Here is a 14,254-nt window from a genome sequence, read left to right on the forward strand (position 1 = left end):
GACATCATGCTCAAAATCTTTTCTCAGAGGGCGACCTGTGCTTTTAGACCACACTGAGCAGAAATTAGAGTACATAGGTTGGCAGGGTTGTCTGTAATAGAATGACATTCATCACAAGCTATTGCTATTATTACTGCTTTAAAAAATTACTTTTTATTATTACTTGTCATAACCTAATTCCTGTAACAATAGCAATAAATAGTCATTCTTTTTTTTCCTATATAAAGCATTGCCCTATTTTCACAAAAATTCTCATTAAACACCTTCACGAATGCACAATATGGAGAAATTTGACAAAAATAATTTGAGCAAAAGAAGCCAAGTAAAAAATAGCACCTAATGTATGATTCCATTTATATACAGTTCAATTATAGTAAAAACTAATATCCTGTAAGAAGTTAGTAAAATGTGTTTTCTTGGACTGAGGAGGAATGCTTGAGAAGGTTGTTTCCGGAGTCCTGGGAATGGCCGTCTTGATCTGGATGCTGGCCACACAAAGGGTTTCAGCTTATAAGTATTTATTGAGTTATACAACTGAATATGCACACTTCTTCCTATGAATATTGTACTTCAATAACAACCTTAAAGAAAAACCTTTTTGTGTTTTATCAATGGTATTGATTTAAAAACTGAGATGCAGAGTGGTTAAGCAACAGAACAAGGTGAAAAAGGGGTAGAACAATGCTTTGAATCAATGCCTCCTTCAATTTCAAGGCATATGGGTTACACCTTAAGATTGACCTCAGGGCTTTTCTATCTCTGCATTCAAAGATCTGCGCTTCTAAAAGCGTTTAACACAGCATGGTGTGCTTTGCCATAGAGAAAAAAGTGATGATGCAGTTGCGGGAAAGTTGAGTCTGCAAATCTCCCCAGCCCGCAAAGTTCACCTTTTAAATTCTACTTACAATATTATTTCCAACACAGGAAAAACAAATGGATTTGTGAAGGGGAAAGCCACTACTGTTTGCAAGATCACTTTTCTGGTTCATCGTAACTGGAGTGAAATACTTTCCACCCATTATCATTCTGTCTTGTGTTGATGATAGTTTGTGGCTAAATAGTCACAATGCTACTACTTTTGTGATGCACTGGTAGAATCATAAAAGATTCTGTTGGAAGCAGCCCAATTATATTGTTATTCCCTTATGTGCATTTTCACTACACCAAATTTTTCTAACATGCTTCAAGGTCTATTCCATACTCACGTGTTTGGATTCCTCCTGTAGCTAGTCAACTTACGTCTTGTATTTTTTTCCACTTCTAAATGGCTTCATTGTCTTTTGATGACCTTTCACAGTTCTGATTTAATCTAGGAGTCATAAGAGGATTAACCTAGAGATTGTCTGAGGTCTGTTCTTGTTCACACCAAAGCCCTGGGGAACTGTGCATAAACCTGCCTTGATTAACTTATTCTAAGAATGCAGAAGTTCCTCCTGGCTTACTTTTCTTCTGCCTACACACGTCCCCCTTCTGTGCTTTCTATCCTCAATCCTGGGTACTCAGGCATCCTATTTTTCTCTTCTTCCTTTTTATTTCATTTTATTTTGAATTCATACATTCAGATTGCACATTGGGACCTTCACATGAACATAACGGCCTCTATACCACCTCACTTCAAAATAGAAAAAAAGACACTGCTCTCTTCCCCACAACAGATGCAAATGCAAGTGAGAGTGTCTGGCAGGACTGAAATTCTCAGTTTCTGAAAGAAGAAGATAAATATTAGAAAATTCAGTAAGAAAGACTCTCATTGAATAGACATTGTTAGATAATTCTATTCCTGGTTTTCTTTTGCAAAATGAGTCTTTTGCTATGATAAGAATTAATTATGACATAGAGTTTTATATTGGTGGCTCACAGATTTGGTTAATTGGAGGACTTAATGTTCCCTTTTGTGTAGTTATACAAACTATCTACTAGGCAATAAAAGTTATTTTTGTTCCAAGCACTACATCTAAAATAATGACTGAAAAGATACAGTGTGGATGGTGGCCATCCTAAGACATTTTCTGGCAGGAGTAGGTATGTCCCAATGATTTGCCTGCACAAATAGTGTCTACATTAGAGACTGTGCTTAACTATGATTACCTAATCATTTAGAAATCAAGAGGAAGTGAAGAGGTGATGATCAATAGGTAATTAAACAAAAAACAGAAAAATATAGTAAGTGGGGAAAATAATGTAGTTTTGGTATCTTTCACGAGTGATGGGAAAATCCTAAGCATTTTTTCCTAGTTAATGCCTGTTACTTGACTTGAAACTGCTAGAGTGTGCTTAGTCTGATAACTAGATAGAGCAGTGCCTCCATGGACCAGTTGTGCAGTGATTACTCCTTTTATATATATAGGCTAAGTTTTAGGTTTTCAAATACATCAAACTTTATTACACAAATACCTGTTTTAAAGTCTCAAATGAAATCCTTAAAACTATGATAGGATAATATATCTGTTGACCTCTGTGATGATTTACCAAATGAGACAGAGAGTTTTCTCCAGAAAAGCAGAAGAGGCAGTAGAGACAAGGCATTTTCTATGAATTGAGTAAAAAGATAATTCGGTGTATTACACATATATTTTTTTTTTATTTTTGTATATGGTCCACATGGGTCCATGACAAAGTCAGACATCCATACATGACAATTTGGTTAATGAAATAGATCACTTTCACTGAGCATCAATTTTTGCCTGATTGTAAGTCAGATGCCAGGGATTCCATTAATGAGTAAAGCAGTGCCCTTGCTTTTGAGGAGCGTACAGCCTGGTGTAGTGCCAACAACTTTAGGAGAGTCTTGAGAATAATATGTGTACCTCATGGTTCCTGACTTGATCTAAGCTATATTTTCACTGAAGGGGAAGGGTGGTGCTGGATGGAGGTGGGGAAAGGGAGAAAAAGTGGGAATAACTGTAATAGCATGAACAATAAAAATAAATAAATAAATAAATATTAAAAAAGGTAATACACAATGAATATATTGTAAGCCACTTGTGACTATTCAATATACTCATTTGCAGAAAGGTATGGTTGCCTTCAAATGAAGATATATCAATAGATAAGGCCATGTTATAATATGAATGATATAAAGAATATTTGTTATAACTTTAGGGCCTTTTACTCACTGTGAATACTTCCAAGTACATTTAGTTATAATGCACTTAGTTAAAAAAAAGATAAGCAGCACCCAGTGATTTCATTTCTGGATACATATCCACAGAAACCCAAAGCACTAATTCAAAAGAACGTTTGTACCCCTATTTCATTGCAGCATTAGTTACAATAGTTAAGATATGGAAGCAACCCAAGGGTCCATCAATAGATGAGCAGATAAAAAAGCTGTGGTGCACAAATACAATGGAATATTACTTGACCATTAAAAAGAATAAAATTTTACCATTTGCAACAGCATGGATGGACCTAGATGGTATTATGCTAAGTGAATAAATCAGCCAGAGAAAGACAAATACCATATGATTTCACTTGTGTGTGGAATCTCAAGAATAAAATCAAAGAACAAACAAAAATTCAAACAGACATATAGACACAAAAAACAGATTGATGGTTGTCAAGAAGGGTGGGGAGTTAGAGGACTGGGTGAAAAAGGTAAAGGAATTAAGAAGTAAAATTTGGTTGTTACAAAATAGTCACAGAGATGTAAAGTACAGTATAGGGAGTTTAGTCAATAATATTGTAATGACTATGTATGGTGCCAGGTGGGGACAGGCAATATTGAGAGGCCTCTTCATAAAGTATATGATTGTCTGACCAATGCTGTACATATTAAACAAATTCAAAATAATACTGAATGTAAACTGTAATTGAAAAAGATTAAAACAGATAAGCAACATGAAATTTTTGCCTCTGAATAGGTTGTTACTATTCTCAGGATTGCACTTTTTTTGGTTACAAGCTATGCCCATAGTTCCTGATTGGTAAGTGTTGGCTAACAGTCTTCATTAATTTTTTTTACAAGTAAGCCCTCATAAAATACAGATTTCCAAATAATTACTCTTTCTCTCTCTCTTTTCCTACATTTTTTAAAAAAAATTAGGTATCGAGTGTTACATCTATACAAATGAGTCTTTTGGGAAACGTTATCACTATTTTATCACAGGTGATTCATAAGTTCCAACTCCACGGAGCCCCTTTGGATATCTACTTTATAAAGATTACGGCAATATCAGAACATTTATATTTTACCAATTTTATGACTTTAAGATTGAGCTTCTGAAATATAACCTCCAGAGCTGATGTCAAACACCAAAGCCTAACCTCAATTTCACATAATGGACTGACTGTCAATGGCTTGTGTGAGGGGAATAGAATCTGTGTCCATTTTTGTGACATTGTGATTTCAGAGGAATCTTTTTCCTCTTCTTCAGTAACATTTTGTTATTCATTGTCTCTCCTTGGAGCTGTGTGCAGAGAAGAAACATTTTTGCCTTAGAGCTCTTTTTTGTTTGCCTCGCTCTCAGCAAATACCTAAAAGAAGAGGTTAAATAATTTAACTATGTATAAGATGAGGGTTCATATGGGAATCTGACAACACTTAACTCTTCTAGAAGGTTTTTATACTGATGTGGGTTTTGCAGCTTCAGATATGAATTTCAGACTTGGAAATAAAGTACTAAGAAATCATTTATGAAGTGCTATTGAGTTACTAAGGGAACAACAATAGATTTGGACATTTATGAGGTTAGTAAGTAAAGCCATATATCCATATTGGCCTCTCATAGAGTCCTTCAGGTGTACTAACATATATTACATGAAAAAGCTATTTCCCTTTCTATTTATTTCTGTCTCATAAACTATTACAGATACACAATAAAGTTCTTGAAAGCATTTGAAAAGAAACTTATGTAGGTAACTCACAAACAAGTTCACCATTTATATTCTGGACTGGTCCAAGAGAAAGGAGTTTCTGTAGAAAAACTTATGTTAATATAATTTTTTAAATGTGTAATTCATACAGTTTGATATCAAAAGAGACAAATTTGACATTTTTGGAGAGGCAAATTGGTTGGTTTTTTATGTAATATATGGAACAAATATGTAGAGTCATCGATGATATGTTGAGCTCCTGTTATGTTTTCATCCATTTTTTATTATTTCACTCTTTTATACAACAAATACTTTTTGCACATCTATTTTGTATGTACTCAAGGTCAGTGCTAATGTCTGGAATGCGTGTGAGTCATGAGCCAATACCAACATGGTCCCTGACTTCATTCAACTTATAATCTATGACCAGAAGTCTCCACATGAAACTCAAGAGAAAAAGTCAAATATATGGTTCTTGCTGCGTAGGAATGGAATGAAATACAATAATGATGATGTAATGAAATGTTAGAGGGACATAGGAGATAGTGTGAGAGTGTACTGTACAGAAATTTCTCACTTTGGAGGTTTCATAGAAGGCTCTCTGGAAGAGGTTTTCTGTATCTTAAAATTTTATTTTGAGGAATTATGCCATATATTCACCTTTTAATTAATTTAATAAGCATTGGCTGTTATGTTCAAATTATCATGTTAATAATGGGAGAAAATGGGAGAGAATAAGACAAAACATGTGCCCTGAAGAGTTTCTTAGTCTAATGTGCCCCATTTATGGAGACAGTCATGAGAAGAAAGTAAATTACAATAAAAGTGCCTGGGGACCTACAGAGAAAGGAATGTCACCACCAAGAGGAGTGATTGAGAAGATTTACAAAGGAAGGGCTCTTATATTATAAGTCTTAAAAGATAAAGAAAACAGAGACTTTTCATTCCGGAAAGACGGAGAGATGGAATAAATGTCTTTGCATTTTAAAATATTTCTGTTAAGAGATGAAAAACAAAACTGTAGCATCAGAGAAAATGTTTGATCTAACAAAAAGCTAATACATAGAACATATTAAGAACTCTAAACATTTAAAAGTAAAAACATAATCTAACAATCCAATCAGAAAATGTGCAAATGATGCAGACATATATTTCACCAATTCACCAGACAGTATAGAGATAACACAAATCACATTCATAGAAGTTCAACATCATTAGCTGTTATGAAAATATAACTGAAAACCGCAATAGATATTATTACATACCTATCTGAATGGCTACAATAAGAAATATTGTCGTCACCAAATGCTAGGGAGGGTACAAAGAAACTGGATACTGATACATTGCTGATAAGAATGTAAAGTAGTACAGGTACCCTGTTAGTCAGCTTGGGCTGCCATAATAAAATCCCAGAGTGGGTAGCTTAAATAGAAGAAATTTTTTTCTTATGGTTCTGCAGGCTGGGAAATTCAGATCAAGGTACTGGCCAATTCGGTTTCTGATGAGACCTCTCTTCTTGGCTTGCAGACAGCTGCCATCTCATGGTGTCCTCGCATAGCGGAGAGAGAGCTCTGGTGTCCCTGCCTCTCCCTAAAAGGACACCAGCCCTACAGGATTGGGGTTCTACCCTGTGGCCTCATTTAACTTTTATCACCTCCTTACAGGTCCTATCCCAAATGATAGTCACTTTGAGGATTAGTGCTTCAACATATGAATTTTGAGGGGACACAATTCTGTCCATAGCAGACACTTTGCAAAACAATTCAGCAGTTTCTTTAAAAACTAAACATTCAACTGCCATATGATCCAACAATTATGCTCATTGGCATATGTTGCATAGACATAAAAACTTACATTCACAGCAATACCTATACATAAAAGTTTATAGTAGCTTTATTCTTAATAGTCCCAAACTGGAAATAGCTAAGAAGACTTGCAGTGGGTGAAAGACAATGGCCTGCGTTGATTCACACCAAGGGCATTATTCGGCAATGGAATGATACATAGGAACAAACTACTGATACATACAACAACTTGTATGAGTCTCCAAATTATTTTAAGTGAGAAAAGCCAATCCCCAGAGGATACAACTATATCATTCCATTTTTATAACATTCTAGAAGTGACAAAACTGTAGAAATAGATGACAACGGATGAGTGGTTGCCTTTTAACAAGGAAGAAGGGGAATGATGTGATTAGGACTATAAAAGGCAACAGGTAGGGCCCTTATGGTGATGGAATTTTCTATATCTTGACTGTATCCATGTAAACTCTTCCTTGTGATATTGTACTATCATTTTTCAAGATATTATCACTGGGAGAAGTTGGCAACAGGTACCTGGGAATATAAATGGTGCATAAGAAGGGTATACTAATTTATTTACACTACATTGTGGTAAACAAAGATTGTGACTGATGACTTTTTCAACTGTGCTTTTAAGTGTCTTTTCTGGCTTTTAAAAAGTCCAACTAAAAAATGATGACATTGGCTCTGTGTCTAAACTGAAGCATCCATCCATCCTGAAGAAGCTGAGATTGCAATCCGAAAATTAGTCTTCCTGAGCTATAAGGCTTCCTACTTCACAGTGAGGCTGGCCAACAAGGTACCTTTGGTCAAGTTGAAGAGATTCAGCCATCAAAACCATGCTGACAATTCTGATATAGGATGGAATTCAGTGTAACCAGCCCATTGCTCTTTAGAATTTGCAGTGCTAGCAGGAGCACAATGTATTTTTGTAGGTAAAGTCAGCAATTGTAACACTAAAGTGCACTTTGGAACGAACAAGAGAGTGGCACTTTTGAGACCATAACTGCATTTTAATGATATAACTTTCTGCTCTCTAAGCATAGGTCAAATCTGAGAATCAAAACCAGAGGGAAATATTAGGAGAAGAGAAGGTAGCATCTATAAATCTCATGCTTGCCCAAGAAGAAAGTTTAAATTAAATCTTATCTATGAGAGTGGAACCTAAGAATTGTATCTCATATATATCTATAAGCTCCAACATTATAATATATATTATATATTATATACCTATTTATATGTATTCTATCTGAAGTTCATATATGATGAACTAATTATAGGCTCTAATATGTAAAAGACATGCTGTGCTTATACTTTTATGTTCAATTATACTTATAATAAATATATAAAAGAATCTTAAAATAATAGAGAATTATTAATTTAATGAGAAGTTGTGTTATGTATAAATAATTGGACTGAGTGGTGATTTGCTGCGGGGAACACGCGATACGCGTTATCAGAATACCTGCAGCGGTTTGTGCATTCTCCTCTTCATGTAAATCACACTCAATGTGCAGTTCCTGGGCCTGCAGCCTGGATGTAGGTGAAAGGATATTAGAGATGCAAATTCTCAGATCCAGCCTTAGATGGAGTGAATCAGAATCTGCAGAGTAACAAGGTCTCCAGGGGGGGTTGTTTGTACAGCTTAGAAGCACTCCTCTGGATTGCAGCTTCTTGATCCATATACTGGAGATAATATCTTTATTGCAGTATGCTTATGAATTACAATAGGGCAAAAATGTGTGGCAGTACCTTTTCAGCTTAAGGAGGGAAAAGTCCAGGATTAAAATTAGCAATAGAAGGCACACTAAAAGTAAGCTGTTTGTTAAGGAAAAAAAAAAAAGGTAGAGCAGGTGTACCGTTGAGTCCGTTTTTAAACTACTGTCTTTCGGCTCCAAATCTCTATGGTGCTGGCCACTCCTTACCAACCGCCTGGCTCTAAATTTATGCCCATAAGGGGCCAGCAGGACATTGGAAGGCAGGAGGAGGGCAGAAAGGACAAGTTCTTTCTTTTGTTTTGGTTCCTGTCAACATCATCTCAGCACCCCAGAAATGTTCTTCACTTCAGCAGCAGCTGTGGTTTTCAGCCTCCAGCTTCTTTTCCTTTTGAGTTTTTAAATTGAAATCTTCAAGTTTTCATAACTCCAACCACTGCACGTTACCCCGCAGCCTGAGGGATGCAGCTGCATCCCACAGTTATCACCTCTGGTTAATGCAGGCTTTCTTTTGTTCTTCAGCCCTCTGATACAACATAGGGAACTGCCTAGATTAAGTCATGTCCATTGAAATGCTTTGTGTGGTTTTGGTTCTCTTGAATAAATTCTAACTGATATAAAGGTCAACATGCTTGAATAACTCGTTAATATCTGGTGTGTAAACATATTTTTTCAGAATGCCTTTAAATGCATTAGGATTCTTTTGTAAGATTTGTGAGTTATGTTTCTTTCTTTCTTTTCTTTTTTAGGATCATACGTTTTCTCTATTGTATCACATAGTATTTTAAAAACATTTTGATATCCCTTAATAGACTCTTTGCTTTTAACTCACTAATACAATAATGATAACGGCAAGAATAAAAGGAATAATGACTGACATTTATTAAGGACTAATCTTATGGATTTCACGTTTAATCCACATCACAGTCCTGTAAAATAAATTCTATCATAATTCTAATTAGACAGGTGAGGAAACTTAGGTTTCTATAGATTAAGTAACTTGCGCCAAAACACACAGCAAGAAAGTTGTGAAATCGAGATTCAATCCATTTGTCTGACTATTAAGCCCTAAGACCCTACAGCCTTTTTTTTCCAATCTTGGGATCTTGTTTTGTGTTACCCTAACTTATTCATTCTGCATTTCAACAAACCACCCAACCAACATTGAAGCTGTGCCTATAATGATTCAGGCATTGGAGATACAGAGGTAAATTAAACATGGCCTTAGCCTTTACGAATTTACTTTTTATCTGGAAGAGGTTTTAATTTAAATAAAGAAGTGTAAAGGGGCAATAAAGTTGCTTCTGTACACTTCCTGTAGGTGTGTAGTGGGGACAGACAGAACTTAGAGAATCAGTTTTTTGTGAGAAGGTCAAACAATCCTACAGGGGAGTAGGCTTTCATGAGACTATAAAGGCAGTGGCAAACTATTCTTCAGGAATTCCAGTGTTTGGACTCTGTCCGTCCAGATAAGGATATGTATGGCCTTTACTAATGTGATTTTTTGGGTTTACAGTCTTTTTTTCCCCCAGCTTCTACTACTTGCCAGGTCTTTTCACTTAGTTCTTAGTCCTTCATCTCCTTCCTATGGAAGGCAAACACCAAGACTGATTTGGGTAGTCCTTCCAGCTCCACAGAAGGGAATCCCAGTACTTCCTGATGACTCCACCCACATGCCACGTCTTCCATGAAGATGCTTGATGAAAGAGTGTGAAATTTTTCTGTTCCACAGAACGGACCTGAACACCATGAGACACAGCATGGCTTGTATTCTCAGAGTCTTAGGACAGAGACCAGCATAGCTTAGGTGCTCAAAAATTGTTTATTGATTAAAAAAATGAGTGAGTACAACTTTTTGATTTTGTTTAGTTTATTTATCTTAGTGTGTTTTGGTTAGGATTTAGACAACATTGTCTCATCTTGACTTTCATTACCTTATTGGAGAATCTAATTTTGGTATTCTTATTTAAATGTTCAAACAAAAGGAAAGCAACATTTCTTTGGGAGTTTGTGTCTCATGAATACCTGCTGTCCTTTAATGAACATTCTTCCATTTTTCCAGTTGTATGCAAACTATGTAATTAATAATCCATTTGGAAGTTTCCATCATGGAACATCATAAGTAATGATATGTGTTGTAAACAGAAGAGCCTGCTGGTGGCAACAGCTCCTTGGCTGTCCCAGGAGATGATGCAAGCAGTGTGTCTGTACGCTGATCACCCATCGCACCAGCATGCTTGGCATCCAATTTGGCAGATTCGACTATGTTATGGACAATTGAGAAACCTGCCTTCTCAATGTTTTTTAAATCATGTACTATTATTCAGCCACCTTTAAATAATGTTGTCTCAAAATTGAGATATGTCTTTCGTATATACAGTGAGTAAGTTTCAGGAAATGAACAGTAGGGGACTCAAACTACTAGAGGAAGACAAATTTCTGAATGGTCTCCTATTCCTAGCAAAAATCTTTGCAGATAATAGGTGCTCACTAAATACTTGTTGACTTAAAATACATCATCTGCCACAGTGACTTCCTGTCCTGCTCTATTCTTATTTCATATAGATAGAATTGGAAATCCCCTTCACCTTGGCCCTGGCACATTGTAGATGTGAGCCACTTATCTATTGCAGAGTACTCCACCGATGTCATTTACACCTGCCATTCTCAGTTCATTTTTCAGACAAAGCTTCATTTGTTTCTTGTACTCATCTCCTTTTCCTTTTACTAAGGATCTGTGGCATACACTAACTTTTTCACATCCTCAAAAATCTCCTGTCTTCTTCCTTTAAACAATGTGATATTTTTCTCAGAAGAGGTGAGCTAGATTATTGATGTTAAGATAGACACATCACCATAATAGGGGAAGAAGGGATCCTTAGAGGAAGACTTGCTCAAAGGAGGTGAGAAGAAGGAAGTGACTCTGGAATTTGAACCAGCCCCTGCTTCCTGCCTTTGAATACAGTGTGAGGGTGAGATACCCGGATGCTGCTGCCACAATCATTTTGCAATAATGAGGGGCAGGCCAGACAAACTGCAGATGTGTCACTGGAGGCCCCTACTTCATGGAGCCAATAAACTTTCACAGATGAAAGGATAAAGTCAGCGCCGTTTGCCATCATGGCACTGTTTGCTGAGTAGGCCTGCGACCTTGTCAAACATGACTGCCATTTTACTCTTCTGAGCTTAAGTCCTCAGGGCTGGAAATTACTGGAAAGAGCGAGCAGAATGTGAGTAACTGCTCCCTACAACTACAAGCAGAAGATAACATTGGAGCAAACTGCAGGCTCCTGTTACAATGCCCTGACAGGCCAGGGGCCACAAAGCAGCACACCCCTCCCCTGCCCTTTTTAAATACAATTATAATCCGATAAAACCTCAAAGCCTCTACTCCTCATTGCTGGTACATTTCTCCACACCATGCCCCTCCCCTCTTCTGGAGAGTGAATAAAAACTTTACTCACTATACTTTGTTCTCTGTGAATTCTTTCACAGCCTGCGTCACCAACCAACCTAACAACAAGAAACTGTCAACCTCCAAATGTCTTCTTACATGAGAAAAATAAACCACTATATTTAGGCCCTCTTAGGTTTTCTGTTATTTGGATATTCACCACATTAACCAGTTTGTATAGTCAGTATACTGTTTCCCTATAATCTCCTAGAATTGTTGTAATATTTCCTAGTTTAGAATTCTTCAGATTGAGATATATTGATAGACATTGACCATAACTTTTTAAAATTAACTTCACAAATGTTTACTAAAATTTTTTAATTTAATTTAACAAATGTTTATATTCTCACTCCTCTGTTAGACTATGATTTGTTCAAGGACAATGTTTTATTAATCTTGGCATGTCTAGTGTTTTGATGAAACATAATATTAAATACTCAGGAGATTCTTCTTGAATGAATTAACAAGTTTTTTCTTACTGTGTGTCAGACATTATGTTAGATGCCAGAGACACAAATATAAATATAATATGATGATTTCACTTAAAAAAGATGTATTTAATAACTTAGGTGATATTTGCATTTTTTTTTCTTTTTCAAAAGACTATAAAAACCTTTGAGGACAGAGTCTATGTCTTTTTCATACAATTTTTAGCATAAGATCTTCTATCTCTAAGCTCCTAAAAATCCAATGGAACTTAAACATCTCCATAACTTCCCACCCATGATTATATCTGAACTCTGGCAAGCTACCTTAAGAAATTATTGTTTTTATGTTCGGTGTGGTTAGGTTTCTTTTATCATACTTCTACAGGGTTTTATTTTCATATTTTCTTTCCTCTTACATCCATTTGAAAGCTTACCACTCTATTTCATACAGTTTCAATCTCAATCTCTCTCTCTGCCTCTCTCTCCCCTCTCTTCTTCTCTCTCCTCCCTCCCCTCTCTCTTTCTCTCCCTCTCTCCCTTTCTCTGACAAGGATAAACTCTTCTATGCATAGTAGAAGTCTATTCTTTGAAGTCCATTCTTTAAATTCTTGGCAATTTTAGATATTTGTCTCATAATGTTTCACAAGTAACTTTTTGCTTCCAACCCTTTCACTTGGGTTTTTACCTGAATCAAACACCTCTTTCATAATTTCTGTTATTTTGCCAAATCCATTGTCCTTTCCAGTTGGTAAGAGGTAAGGCTAGAAATTGTCAGTCCTATGTAGGAGAATGACCAGAGTAGCTTGAAATGACATTTGATTGTACTTTTCTATGATAATAAAAAAGAAAGTAAGTTGTTCTTACCAAAAGATGATTGTACCTGATAAGTAAAGCTTGTGGCTTATTAATAATTAAAAATATTTCTGTGTTCTGCTACTGATGGAATATTTAATTGCTTGTTCTGTCAATACCAATGTACCATTTATTATTTATTAAAGATAAATATAGTGTAATGGCCTTGAATTGCAATGTGTCACAATGAGATTATAAAGGACATAAAAAGTTTATTTATTATTTAGGAATTGATTAAACTTCCCTACTGATCTGAGTAACTAGGCTAACCCACCAGATTTCTCAAAGTGACACAGAATTTTGATTTAAAAGAAATGCTGCTTAACTAGCTGGGGAGTAGTTTTAACTAGTCTTTAGATAGGGACAGGAACTCAAGGCAGTGACTAAAGTAAAGGCTCTGATTTAAAGGTTAACATGAGCCTCTCAGAGGGTGTGTGACACTCAGCAATGACTCATATTTTCCAGGAATTCTTCCTACATTTCTAGTGTGAGGCCATCTTAGGCCCTGGCTTTTAACACATGCTGTGCTGGGTCATTAAAACTCAGTCAAGGTTCATTTGAGAGCTTTATGTTCAGATGACTTTTTACACATTTCAGGTAGAGTTGGTTGATTTTTTTAAGGGCTCTATAATGATTCATTCCCCTTTCTCTCTATTCTTTTGAATCTTTATAGTCAGATTAGGGCCAAATATCAAGAACGAATGGTCTATTCTTCAATTCTATGTATTTTCCTGCCCTCAGTACTACTAGAAGTGGAAACTCTCAGCTGAGAAATCACCTCACCTCTTTTTTGGGGACCTAAACAGTTTTTTTCATGGCAGACTATGCTACCTGTATACTTTAGAAACTTTTTTCCTTCTTTTTATTAAAGTAAGGTAAGAAGACATACAGAGAAGGAGGAAGAATAGCTGCCTATCCTAAGTAAGGAGGGTCTCCAGGTTTTCTCCATTGGATTCATGTCCTATATATGACTGACCTAATAAGCTTGAGTTTTAAGTCAGGTTGCTACTGTTTTTGAGAACAGATGGACTTGAGCCTCAGTATGCAATAAAAAGGACTTCTCAGTATCCCAGGACATTGAAAATTCATAGTAACAGCTGCAAACAAGAAGCGTATGCTCTGGTGCATAAATAATCATATGTTTGTTCCTTGCTATACAGAATCCTTTGTGTGTCTTTGGAAAGG

This window comes from Pteronotus mesoamericanus, unplaced genomic scaffold, assembly GCF_021234165.1.
Source record: "Pteronotus mesoamericanus isolate MK-2021 breed Mesoamerican mustached bat unplaced genomic scaffold, CSHL_Meso_final contig_90, whole genome shotgun sequence".
Classification (NCBI taxonomy): domain Eukaryota; kingdom Metazoa; phylum Chordata; class Mammalia; order Chiroptera; family Mormoopidae; genus Pteronotus; species Pteronotus mesoamericanus.